The following is a 12,268-nucleotide window of genomic DNA, read 5'->3' on the forward strand; positions in this document are numbered from 1 at the left end:
GAGATAACCCCCCTTAGGCCACAGCACTCTTAAAACATTGTGCTTTACTTTAAAAGGCAGGGAAAGCAGAACCTATTCAGAAGTCTTTTTATCCACAGCCATTGAAGCAATGCAATCATAACTAGGAGTCAATTAATGATGCATTTTATTATTTTTCAAAAGACATTCAAAGCAACATGAGTTTGTGGGGGAGGTGAATCTGTGTGGTAGGTGTGTGTGTGTTTGTGTGTGCGTGTGTGTGTATGGAGAGATTCATTATGCAAGATTGGCTCATGTAGTAACAAAGGCTGGAAGTCAGCAACCTGCCATTTGCAGGTTGGAGATCCATAAAATCTCTCAACATAAAAATGACTAAAATGAAAAGCTGTGGCACTACAGAGGCTGTGAAAGGGAAGCTTATTGACAGAGATGGACCCAGAAGTCAGAGGCCACTGTATTTAACCCTGGCTGGAATATATATGTCAGTCTATTTGCACTTTTTAATTACTCTCGATATGCTCAGAATGGCTGCAGAAACATCGTATGTTAATAAGTAAGTGGCTTTGTAACGCTGGAATCCAGTTATAATAAGGACTGGCTGCATCTTCAAAGTCAATTACTGTAATGCAGAGCAAGTCAGTGAAAAACTCAGCTCTTCCCCACTGATCATGAAGCTAGCATCCTCTTAATTCAACTTGGGGCAGAGTGTTCCAGGTAAGAGCAATTTCCTTCACTTGCAATACAGACGTGGATATTTTCCTAAGAGCCCAATTTTATATAACTCAACTATGCTCCATGGGAAAGAGTTACATAAATCTAATGTGTTATTGGTAGTTAACAATAACAGTCATGTCTCCTGAGTGCTTTGCATCAGAAATGTTCCCTCTTAGCCTATGTCCTAAAGGCTTAGCACAAAATATAAACTACAAATCTACACCTTGATGACGCCTATTTATTTTTAAGTTCAGACAGGAATGCATATGGTAAAAGTGAGAGTCAACTTTTGTCAGCCACATGAATACATACATGCACATGCACACCCACACACGCACATGCAAATGCACACACTCACACACTTAGAGTGAAAACTGCCTTTTCTCCAAATTTATTTTAATGAAACATTGTATATCATTTCAGAAAGTCAAAGGCTTGGGGAAAGTAAAGCCTTTCCACTTAGCATTTATGTCTGCAGTTCAGAACCGTGATTTCAGATGTCTTATTTTAAACAAGGATGAGATGGATCTTAGTCTAGAGCATATTTTTGTTTTTCACATAAATTCATTTTTTAAAAAGAATTGACAGAGACCAAAAGGGGCACCAGTCCCTCTGGAAATGAAGTTAGAGCTGGAATGTGTGTGTTGGAAACTGAACCCAGAACTCTGAGAGGGTAGTGAGTGCTCTCCTAACCAGAGAATCCCCTCTCCGGTTCCTCAAGTTGTCATCTTTGTTGTTTGTCTACTTCCCACGTTAAAAGCATCAAGTAGGACTGGGGGCATAACTTGGTTGCAAGAGTGTGGGCTTAGATTTTTTTTCAAAAACTACTTTAATGAGGGTTCTTAAATGCTTTAACCTCCCTTTAGCCTATCAGTAGTAGTAGTGGGAAAAAAAAGGTTAACAGGAAACGGGTTGCAAACCTGTTTGGAACAGGCCGATTCTAATCTTCATTAGCAGTCCAGCCCTCTAGCAAAACACCAACATGAATCAACAGTCCAACCCACTTGGCAATCACCACTCACGAATCAGCAAAGGCAGTCTGATCCATAAGAAACTGTGAGACTTCACCAATCGACCCTGAGTCCTCAGAGGGAGCACAGCCGCCAGAATATCACCAGAAGTTCTTGGGCAAGTTACTGTCTATGACGTCATGACAAGTGAAGATCAACAATGTGATGTAAGGTGAACCAATGCCAGAGGATCCTCAGCGGAAGATCAGTGAGGTGGAGCAAGACAAACTAATGCCAGAACCTTCTCCCACTGTCTGTGGGGTCATATTTATATTCTTGCTAAACATCATGCATCCTCTCACAGGTCTGCTTTAGCAAAACATCCTTCCATCTGTCTGTCCCAGAAAAACATCATTTGACAGAATTGAGTTTCAAAAGAAACCAGAAATTTCCACTTCACTAGAGTGCTTCCTGGCATACATGAAGCCCTGGGTTTGATCCTCAGCGTGGCATAAACGTAGTCCAGTATGTGGTGGTGGATGTCTGCAATTATAGCAGTTGGGAGGCAGAAAGCAGCAGGATCAGAAATTCTGAGTTACACAAGACCCTGTCTTTAAAAACCAAAACAGAACAAAACAAAACAAAACCAAAACCCACCAAGTTAATTTCAAAACCTGGGTCAATTTTTATACCAATTAATGAAAAGAATAACACTACGTAACAATAATGTGTACAGTATGCATTTTCTTATAAGCATTGATTAAAATTTTCTTTCCTGGCAGATACATGTGTGTGTGTGTGTGTGTGTGTGTGTGTGTGTGTGTGTGTGTGTGTGTGTATGTATGTATACACATGTACATTTATGTTCCTACTAGTTCTGTATCTTCCAATTCATCTACATTCTGCTACCCCTTCTTGAGAGCCTGCAGGGATTTCATCAATGAGGGTCCTGTATCTATGACTTCTGCTTGAATTTAGCCTATCAGTCATATGATAGAGATCAAGGGATGAGTGGAAGTATAGCATGGTTTCCCAGTTCCTTCTCAAAGAGGCCACATGACACTCCCTGGCTCTTTCCTGATTTTTCCCTTTTCCTCATTGTTCTTGCTTCAGGATGCCAACACGGGTACTGTCACCTGCAAAAGACTTCCCTATCATCGCCACCCCCTCCCCCATGTCTCCTCATGTATATCCTCACCATTGTGTTGACATTATGTATAGATCAATCTTCTTGATTCTTCTTGATCAATCTTTCTTTCCTTTCTTTTATTTTCATAACGAGGTTTGCCTGTGTAGCCCTGGCTGTCCTAGAACTCACTCTGTGGACAAGGCTGACCTTGAGCTCAGAGATCTGCCTGTCCCTCCTTCCCCAGTGTTGAGATGAAAGGCAAGTGCTACCAAGATCCAGCTTTCTTGAATTTTTATTGATCTCATGCCTCTGTTCACTGTACAGACCCTGACTGACATGTTCCCAACTCATTTCATAAGGCCAGTATGATCCTAAACTCCAGACTGAAAGAGAACAACATGGAAAAAGAGAAACACAGGGCAGCCTCATTAATGACTGTAACCGCAGAGAATGAACCAGGCACTGGAGAACATACCAAGAACAAAATCCAGATGGATTGCTGAAGTTCCATAAATGGAAATGCTGGAGTTTAAAATGTTTTGGAGAACATGGAGGAAAGTAGCATCATTAAAATGTTCAAAGTAGCTTTCTGACCTTGACTTCCTAAGTAAGACATCAAAAATGCAAACCAGAAGAGAGAAAATCAATACATTCACCCCATTAAGGTTAAGACTTTCTCTCCTCCAATGTACCATAAATAAAATGGGAAGGCAAACCACAACCCAGAAAAAGATATTTGCAACACGTATACCCAAATCAAAGTGAAGAATTTCAAAGGGTAAGAAAATCTTCCAAACCAATGGGCACAAACAGCCAAATAGAGAGTGGGGCAGAGGCTTCGAATTTTCAGACTTAGTGCACTTCGACACATGCATTGTTTTCTTTAACTTGGTTGTTTTTCTGGTGGTGAGCTTGTCGGCTGCTCATAGAAAAGCAGGAAGGCAGAAAGCAGAAGCAGGCTCCAAGGGCTGTTTGCTTTTCCTTTAATTTCAGAGTATGACCTGATGGGAACTATTGTCGATTCTACAACACATGCCTGTAAGCTGCACTCACCCTACTATTCAGATACAGAACTTTAGAGTTACTTTTCTGCTTCTTTTTTCTTTTTTAAAAAGTTTTGTTTTATTTTGCATTTTGAGACAAGATCTCACCGTGAAGCTAGGTTAGCCTTCAACTCCCAATCCTGCCCCAGCCTTCTGAATGCTGTGATTACAGACATGTGTCACCACACTCCGCAAGGAAGCTTTGGTTGATCATCATTTTAACTGTACATATTTAACACGTACAGTGTGATGACTCAATACATGTATATGACATTTAATGGTCAACTCATGGCAATTGATTTCAATCTCCTTATCACTGTGTTAAATTCCTCTCAGGGTTATTTATAAAATGTATAATAGGCTATTGTGACTACAGACACTCACTGTGCTGCAGATTTACTGTTTTTAGCTCCTGGTGTTTTATTTGCCTGCTACTCATTTTCTCACCTTCCCCTTATTACTTTTAAGTGGTGTGTGTGTGTGTGTGTGTGTGTGTGTGTGTGTGTGTGTGTGTGTGTGTGTGTGTGTTGCATATGTCTGTACTTGTGTATGGGCTGTGCTTGCCTGTGCATGCATGTGTGCAAATCAGAGGTCAGAGGTCAGCATATCTTCTATCATTCTTCATCTTAATTTTAGAGAAAAGGCCGTTCGCTAGATCCATACATTGCTGTCTTACTCTTACTGATGTGGCTGAGTCCCTGGGGTCTGCCTGTCTCCTTCACCCCATATGTGTGTGACATCATGCCCAGCTTTAGTTAGCTAATGGGAATCCAACTCAAGTTCTGATGCTTATACCTCAGCTATTTTTTTTTTAAATTAAAAACCAACCAATGCATGAGGAAGCACACAGATACCTGCTCCTTCGTGTTTGGCTTATTTCATTTGTTAGGGTGTCCTCTAGTAGTTTTGATGCAGGTGGTAAGATATCATTTTATTAAATTTTTTTATTATTTTTAATTGTGCAGGTGTGTGTGTGTGTGTGTGTGTGTGTGTGTGTGTGTGTGTGTGTGTGTGTGGAGGGGGTATGTGCACAAGAATGCAGGCGGTCAAGGAGGCCTGAGGCATCAGATCCCTTGGAGCTGGAGGTACAGATGATTGTGACTTATCTGACGTAGGTTCTGGGAACTGACCTGGGTATTTTGGAAGAGCAGCAAGTGCTTTTAACTTAAGCCAACTCTCCAAGCCTGAATATCATTTTTTTTTTAAATTTTAAGATAAGTCCTTATTGTGCTTCCTACACTGGCCTTGAACTCATGATTCCCCTACTCTTAGAGCCCATAGTACTAGGATTATAGGTGTGCCCTACTATGCTGGAAGAATATCATGCTTTTTAATTAGTAAATAATAGCCATATCTATTATATTACATTCTATGCCTCCCCCAACTCTGTGGGTGTTCATGTATGTTCTTGAATGTTCACACAGAGGTCAGAGGATAACTTCGAGTGTTGGTCCTCATCTTTCACCTTGTTTCAAACAGGATCTCTTTTTTTTTTTCTAATGAACGAGACAGGCTGGCTGGCCCACAAGTGCTGGGATCACAGATGCTTGTGCTACTGTCTGGTATTTACATGGGATTTGGGGATCTCGGGTCCTTAGGTTTGAGTGACAAGTGCTTCCCCTGCTGAACCATGTCTCTTTCCATGTACTAGGTTCTCCTTACACATAGTTTGAAGACACAATCACATATTCAGTGTTTGGCCTCTGACTGGAAGCACCATTTTGGAAGATTTTGGAAACTTCTAGTCAGGCCTAGATGGAGGAAGTAGGTACCTGGAGGCATGCCTTCAAAGGTAACACCTGGTTCCCAGACTCTTCTTTCTGCTTCCTGTGTTCTGAAAGGTGAAGATGCTCGACGTTATACTACCTCCACTGCCTCCCACAGTGCTGTGATGTTCTCTCTAAAATCACCGGGACAGGTAACTGTAGGCTTAGATTTTTCAAAACCTATTTTAATTATGGTTCTTTAATGCTTCAATCTCCCTTCCAATCTACTACCCACCAGAAGGAAAAAGAAAGGTGAAAAGGAAATGGGGGTTATGGACCTGTTTAGAAATAGTTCTCTGGTGGCAATTCGATCTTTGCTGTCAGCAGTCCAATGTGCACTGGCAAAACACCAAATACAAATCAACAGCAGTAGTCCAGTCCACTCGGCAAGCACTAAACATGATTCAGTAGCAGCCGATGGACCCAGAAGAAACTGCAAAGCTCCGCTGATTGGCAAGAGTTTATGGAAGTGGCAAGAGGCAGCCTGAATACTACCAGTTCTTTGGTGAGTTTCTTTCTACAATGTCATGACAAGTGAAGGTCAGGGAAGAAAGCAAGGTGAACCAATGCACGTGTGTTGTCAGCGAAGATCAGCATCAGTGAAGCCCAACAAAGAAAGACTAGCAAAGGGTGTCGAGGCAAACCAACGTCAGAGCATCATCCGCTGTCTGTTGGGTTACACTTACACTCTTTCCAAACATCGTGTGTCCTCTCAGGCATCCACTTGAGCAAAACATCACATATCTTTTCATCAGGCAGCTTCCAGAAAAACACCTTGTGTCTGTTCTCAGCACATCCTCTCACACGTATGGTTCAGCAAAACATCCTCCTATAAGACAGTTTCCAGAAAAAATCACACGACAAAAAACAAGTCTCCAACAAAACTAGAAATTCCCACTTCAGGTAACCATGGATCAAATTCTCTGAAGTTTGAACTGGAATAAATCTTTCCTCTTTATGTTATTTATGGATGGTGTCTTAGGCCCCTGCAATGAAGTCTAATTAGCACATCAGTTCATCTGCAGTTGAGCACTTGTGCTGATTCTGTGTTTCTGAGCTCTAGCAGATAATGCTGTACCACACATGAGCATATCTCCCATATGCTGATTTAATTTCTTTTGGATCTACCCACAGATGGGAGAGCAGGATAATAGGCTAGATCTACTTTTCTGAACCTTCCATACCATTCCCCACAGTGGATTTACAGTCTGAGTTTGCTTTGCTTCACCTGTGCTCCACTTGTTTTTCATTTGATTTACCTGTATTTTGGTGCCAGTTATCAAACCTTTCTCCGTTGCCCTATCCTCTGCCCCTTCCCGGCCCCTTGTGCCCTTACTCTACTTCTTATACGAGTTCAGTGTTTGAATGAGATCATGCAGTCTTTGTGGCTTGTGCAGGTCTATTTCACTTAACAGAATTTCATCTAGAGTTTTTACTTAATTATTTCTTTATTTAATATTTTGAGACAGGGTTTCTTTGTGTGGCTCTGGCTGTCCTAGATCTCTCTTTGCAGATCAGACTGATCTCTAATTTAGAGGTTTGCCTGCCTGTGCCCCCCAAGTTCTGAGATAAAAGATGTGTACCACTATACCTGACTGAAGATCTTATCTTTTATTTTTATTACTTTAAAAAATATATAGTTGGCCAGGGAACAACTTGTGGGAATATTTCTTTTATTCCATCACGTGGGTCCCAGCGTTTGAACTCAGATCTGCAGCTTGGGAGGAGATGCCTTCTTCTGCTGAGACATTTCAGTAGACCTGATTTCTGAGTTTTACTGTAGGCTTTTTCCTATTTTTTCCTTTTCTTTCCTTTCCTTTCCTTTCTTCCTTCCTCCTTCCATCCCCTTCCCTCTTCCTCTTCCTTTTCCTCTTCCTCTTTCTCCTCTTTCCTCCTCCTCCCCCTTCTCCCCCCTCCTCCCCTCCTCCTCCTCCCCCTTCCTCCTTCTCCTTTTCCCTCCTCTCCCCCTCCCCCCTTCTTCCTCCCTTTCTCCTCCCTTCCTCCCATCCTCCTCCTCCCCCCCTCCTCCCTCCTCCTCTCCTCCTCCCTCTTCCCTCTTCCTCTTCCTCTTCCTCTTCCTCTTCCTCTTCTCCTCTTCTTCTTCTTCTCTTCCTTCTTCTTCTTCTTCTTCTTCTTCTTCTTCTTCTTCTTCTTCTTCTTCTTCTTCTTCTTCTTCTTCTTCTTCTTTGTATTAGGTAATGAACATTTGGCCTCACACATGCTTGGCAAGAAGTCTACTACTGAACTATATCCTCAGCCCTGCTTTCTGAATTTTAAATATTCCCAACACAGAGAAATGAAATTTGAGGTTGTATTAGTAAGGATTATCTAGATGATAGTGTCTAGAGTAGTAGAATTGAAAAAATGATTCTTTCTTCCTCTATAACGGGGACTTATTAGAATGACTTAGGCTATGTTCCAGGGAATCCACAATGGTTGTCTATGAACAGAAAGTTCAAGAATCCAGAAGTTGCTCAGGGCACAAGCCTGGATGTGTCAATTGGTCTTCAGTGGACGTGGGAATCCAAAGAAGTAGGCTCTAATGACAGGGAAGGAGTGGGCTTGCTGGTGAGCAAGCAGCAAAGAACAAAAGCTTCCTTCTTCCATGTCCTTGTTATATAAGCTTCCAGCAGAAGGTGTGGTTCAGATTAAAAGTATGTCCTCCCTCCTCAAGACCTGGATTAGAAGTAGATCTTCCTATTTCAAATTAAGCAAAAATCTCTCACAGGTGTGCCCTACATTTCAGGATTTTAGTTAATTCCAGATATGATCAAGTTGTCTACCAAGATTCGTCACCACAGAGGTAATGTCAATTACTCTGATTTGGTCAGTACAAATTATATACACGTATCAAGAGATCATTTGTATAATTATGTCAGTTAAACTTTCAAAAACAAAATGTAAAAAGAGGGAAAAGAATAAACCTCCGTTTATTTAAATGGAGAAGTCTGTTTAGAGGATGATAAATTATTTTTAATATGGAAAACACATGAAGAAAATGAAAGACTTCAGTTTGGGTGAGGAGTCCAGGCTCCACCAGCTGCTCCACCGTGACGTCCTTATCGAGCTTCCCTCCCGGGGGGCAGCACTGTGTAACTGTGAGACCGATCTTTCTTGGCCTCGTGATTTCTCAGGTTTCTTAGTCTAGAGGAGAAAATGTACAGGATCTTTGAGGCAATGCCAACTTGAGCCATCTGTAGCACCACCTTGTCTCTCTGTCATTTTGTGTGCTGGCTGTAGGCCTGCTCCTCAGGACCACAGGGCATTTCCAAGTCGGGGTCAGCCATTTCCATCTGTGGTAGCTCCAGAGGCGAGGGTCCAGGGCTGCTTTGGGGACTGCTGCTGGCAGCATGGGTGGTGCTGCCCGGCAGTCGAGCCTGGCATACTTGAGTAGGTAGCAGACTGCTGACTGTTCCTTTCAGGACCATTTTGGAAGGGTGCCTGGCAACCTGGTGGGTCTTAAATAGATTTACTTCCTGTCTGTGTTATATCCAGGTCAGAATCCTGCCCAGAGCAGGACTATTCAGGGTACAGAAATAACCTTTTTAAAAAGTCTAGAAAAGAAACAATATGATACCAGCCTTGTTTGTAAGGAGTCATTGTCTTTATTCACCCTGTGGGAAAAGAAGATTCAGACATCAGATTTAGGTACAGGCTTTTAAAAAGAGGGGCACATTGTGACTCTTCTCACAGCCCTGACACTGTGTCTATTAGTTAAAAACAGATGCACCTTGGTATCCATGAGGATTGCTTCCAGGAGCTCCTGCAGATACCAAAATCTGTGGATGTTCCAGCCTTGGTATAAACAGCACAGTGTTTGTATAAGCATTCTCCTCTATCCCTGTTACCATCTCTTAAAATAGCTATTAAAATAAAATACAAATCTATATCTAAATATTCTTTAGTTTCTATTTTTTCAGGGACAAGTTTAGTCCAGACCTAATTGTTCTTCAGGAATTATCTATTCATTATTGGCTGAATCCAGACATGCTGTGCTCACAGGTAACACTCTACTGTTCTTCTAGGGTTAAGTTCTCAGGAAACAGCTTAGAGTCCTGGAACAGTTCCACTTTTATCACTCTTCAGTGAAAGATTCTTATTCTTCTCCCCTCCCCCCTCCTTCTGAAATAGCCAATACAACTGATGATGTCAATATGAACCCTGATCCCTTAAACTACACCTGCTGGGTATCTGTGCAATTCATACTTTAATTTTCCCGAGCATCTTCAATAGTTTGGATGTGAAATGTAACCCAGCAAGAGCTTGTATGCTGAAGGCTTTGTTGCCAGCTGGTGTGATTTAAAGGCTGCAAGCTCAGCAGATTAGTCTGTGGGTGGACCAATGATTAGAAGGCATTGTCTGGAAGTGATGGAAACTAGAAGGAGGAGCCTATTAGAGGAAGTAGGTTGGGTGAGGGGCACCCTCTGGAGGAGTATATTTTGTCCTGGCACTGATCTGCTGCTTTCTGTCTGTGTTCTGGCTACCATGAAATATTTAATCATAGTAATGAAAAGCCAGCATAACATCCCATGAGATATTTATTTTAATGATTATATACTAGAGTTTCAGGTAAAAAAAAAGTTAAGCTAAGAAGGTGAATCAACTGGCCAAGCAGCAATGAAATGACTAATTTTTTTCTTCTTGTATGTTATTTTCAGGGATTTTCCTGCACACTCCAGGTTCCCCCGGCTGACACCAGGACTAACAAGCTTGAATATCGAGGAAGGGCTGCCTGGTCAGGATATGGTCTATTCTGTTGCCTAGTCTGAAACATGTCCAGCACTGGTGGCAGCATCCTTGGCATCTGCTAGTGGTCTCATTCTGGAGCAAGAGTATTCCGTGTCAGGTTTCCAGTGAGAGCTGGAATACCATGAGCAATGCCTTTAGACCAGACTCATGGGTGGTTTGGTGCAAGCCCAAGAAGTCTCAGGCAAGACCTAAACCTGAGTAATCTATCCACAGGAGTGGGGTACAGTGAGGGAAGAAGAGCAACCACAAGGACAGAATAGGAGAAGGGATGACTAAAAGTTACAGCCAGGAAACACCCGCGTCTGCAGACTGCTCAGCCCACACAGCCGAGCATACTGCGTGTGGTGGTGATAAAGCATGTTATTTTTCTGTCTATTTTCTGCTTGTTTTCTTCTGGGAGCTGGACTGACAAATCCCAAGCCTAGATGCCAACAGGAAAAATAGGGAGGAATGCACCTCATGCAGGTACCTCCAAGGACCCAAACATCACTCAGCCCTAGGCAGATCTCAGATGATCCCATCTATCAACCGGGCATGACTGATCCAATTAACCAGGTTACCAAATTTAGTTTATCAAACAGCAGGTCAGATTAGCTGAGCATGAGGAAATGATTCTAGAGAGAGAGAGAGAGAGAGAGAGAGAGAGAGAGAGAAGCTGTCTTGTGGTGTGGCAGCAAGTGATAAGATGGCTTGGGTACAGGAAGGTAAGAAGGGCTATGGCTCAAGGCTCATTGTTTCAGTCTTTTCGTTGTGGCTTTGGCCAAGGGCTGTCCATTTTGCCTCAGTGTTATCAGCACAGGTCATGAACAGGAGCATAGTACTGACAGAAAAGTCATTGGACTGACTGCCTATTTCATAGGAAGTATTCTGGGTAGTGTCCCATGCTTTTTATCTATCTACCTTGCCATTTACCTACAGATTCATCCTCAGATCTATCCGTCTATCCATTTACCCATCAATCATCCATTTATTTATACACCCCCATCCACACATCCAAACCACATTATGAAGTGTGGTTGTCAAATAATCCTATGTATTTACAGTAAACAATTTGAAATTTTAATACTTGTGCCCACTTGTAGAATCATCCATCACTTGTCTTAGGGACAAGATGAAGCAAGGCCTCTGTAATTGCCTCCTCATATGGACCCAGCTAAAACCCATGTTTCTCTTTGCTATGGACCAAGAAGACTCCTCTAAGTTCTCCTTAGTCTATGAAATTCTCAATTTCCCACCTTCCCTATAGCCTATAAAATTATGAAACATTTCAGTTTCATTTTCATGACATGAGAAGAATCTTATTTTTCCCTTTCCTTTGTATGTGGCTGATCTTCTCCCCCCCACCATATTTATTAACTTGGGTATTTCTTATTTACATTTTGATTGTTATACCCTTTCCTGGTTTCCGGGCCAACATCCCCCTAACCCCTCCTCCTTCCCTTCTATATGGGTGTTCCCCTCCCCATCCTCCCCCCATTACCACTCTCCCCCCAACAATCACGTTCACTGGGGGTTCAGTCTTAGCTGGACCAAGGGCTTCCCCTTCCACTGGTGCCCTTACTAGGCTATTCATTGCTACCTATGAGGTTGGAGCCCAGGGTCAGTCCATGTATAGTCTTTGGGTAGTGGCTTAGTCCCTGGAAGCTCTGGTTGTTTGGCATTGTTGTTCATATGGGGTCTCAAGCCCCTTCAAGCTTTTCCAGTTCTTTCTCTGATTCTGTCAACGGGGGTCCCGTTCTCAGTTCAGTGGTTTGCTGCTGGCATTCGCCTATGTACTTGCTGTATTCTGGCTGTGTCTCTCAGGAGAGATCTACATCCGGCTCCTGTCGGCCTGCACTTCTTTGCTTTATCCATCTTATCTAGTTTGGTGGCTGTATATGTATGGGCCACATGTGGGGCAGGCTCTGAATGGGTGTTCCTTCTGCCTCTGTTCTAAAC

Source organism: Rattus rattus, chromosome 5 (genome assembly GCF_011064425.1).
Source record: "Rattus rattus isolate New Zealand chromosome 5, Rrattus_CSIRO_v1, whole genome shotgun sequence".
Taxonomy (NCBI): Eukaryota; Metazoa; Chordata; class Mammalia; order Rodentia; family Muridae; genus Rattus; species Rattus rattus.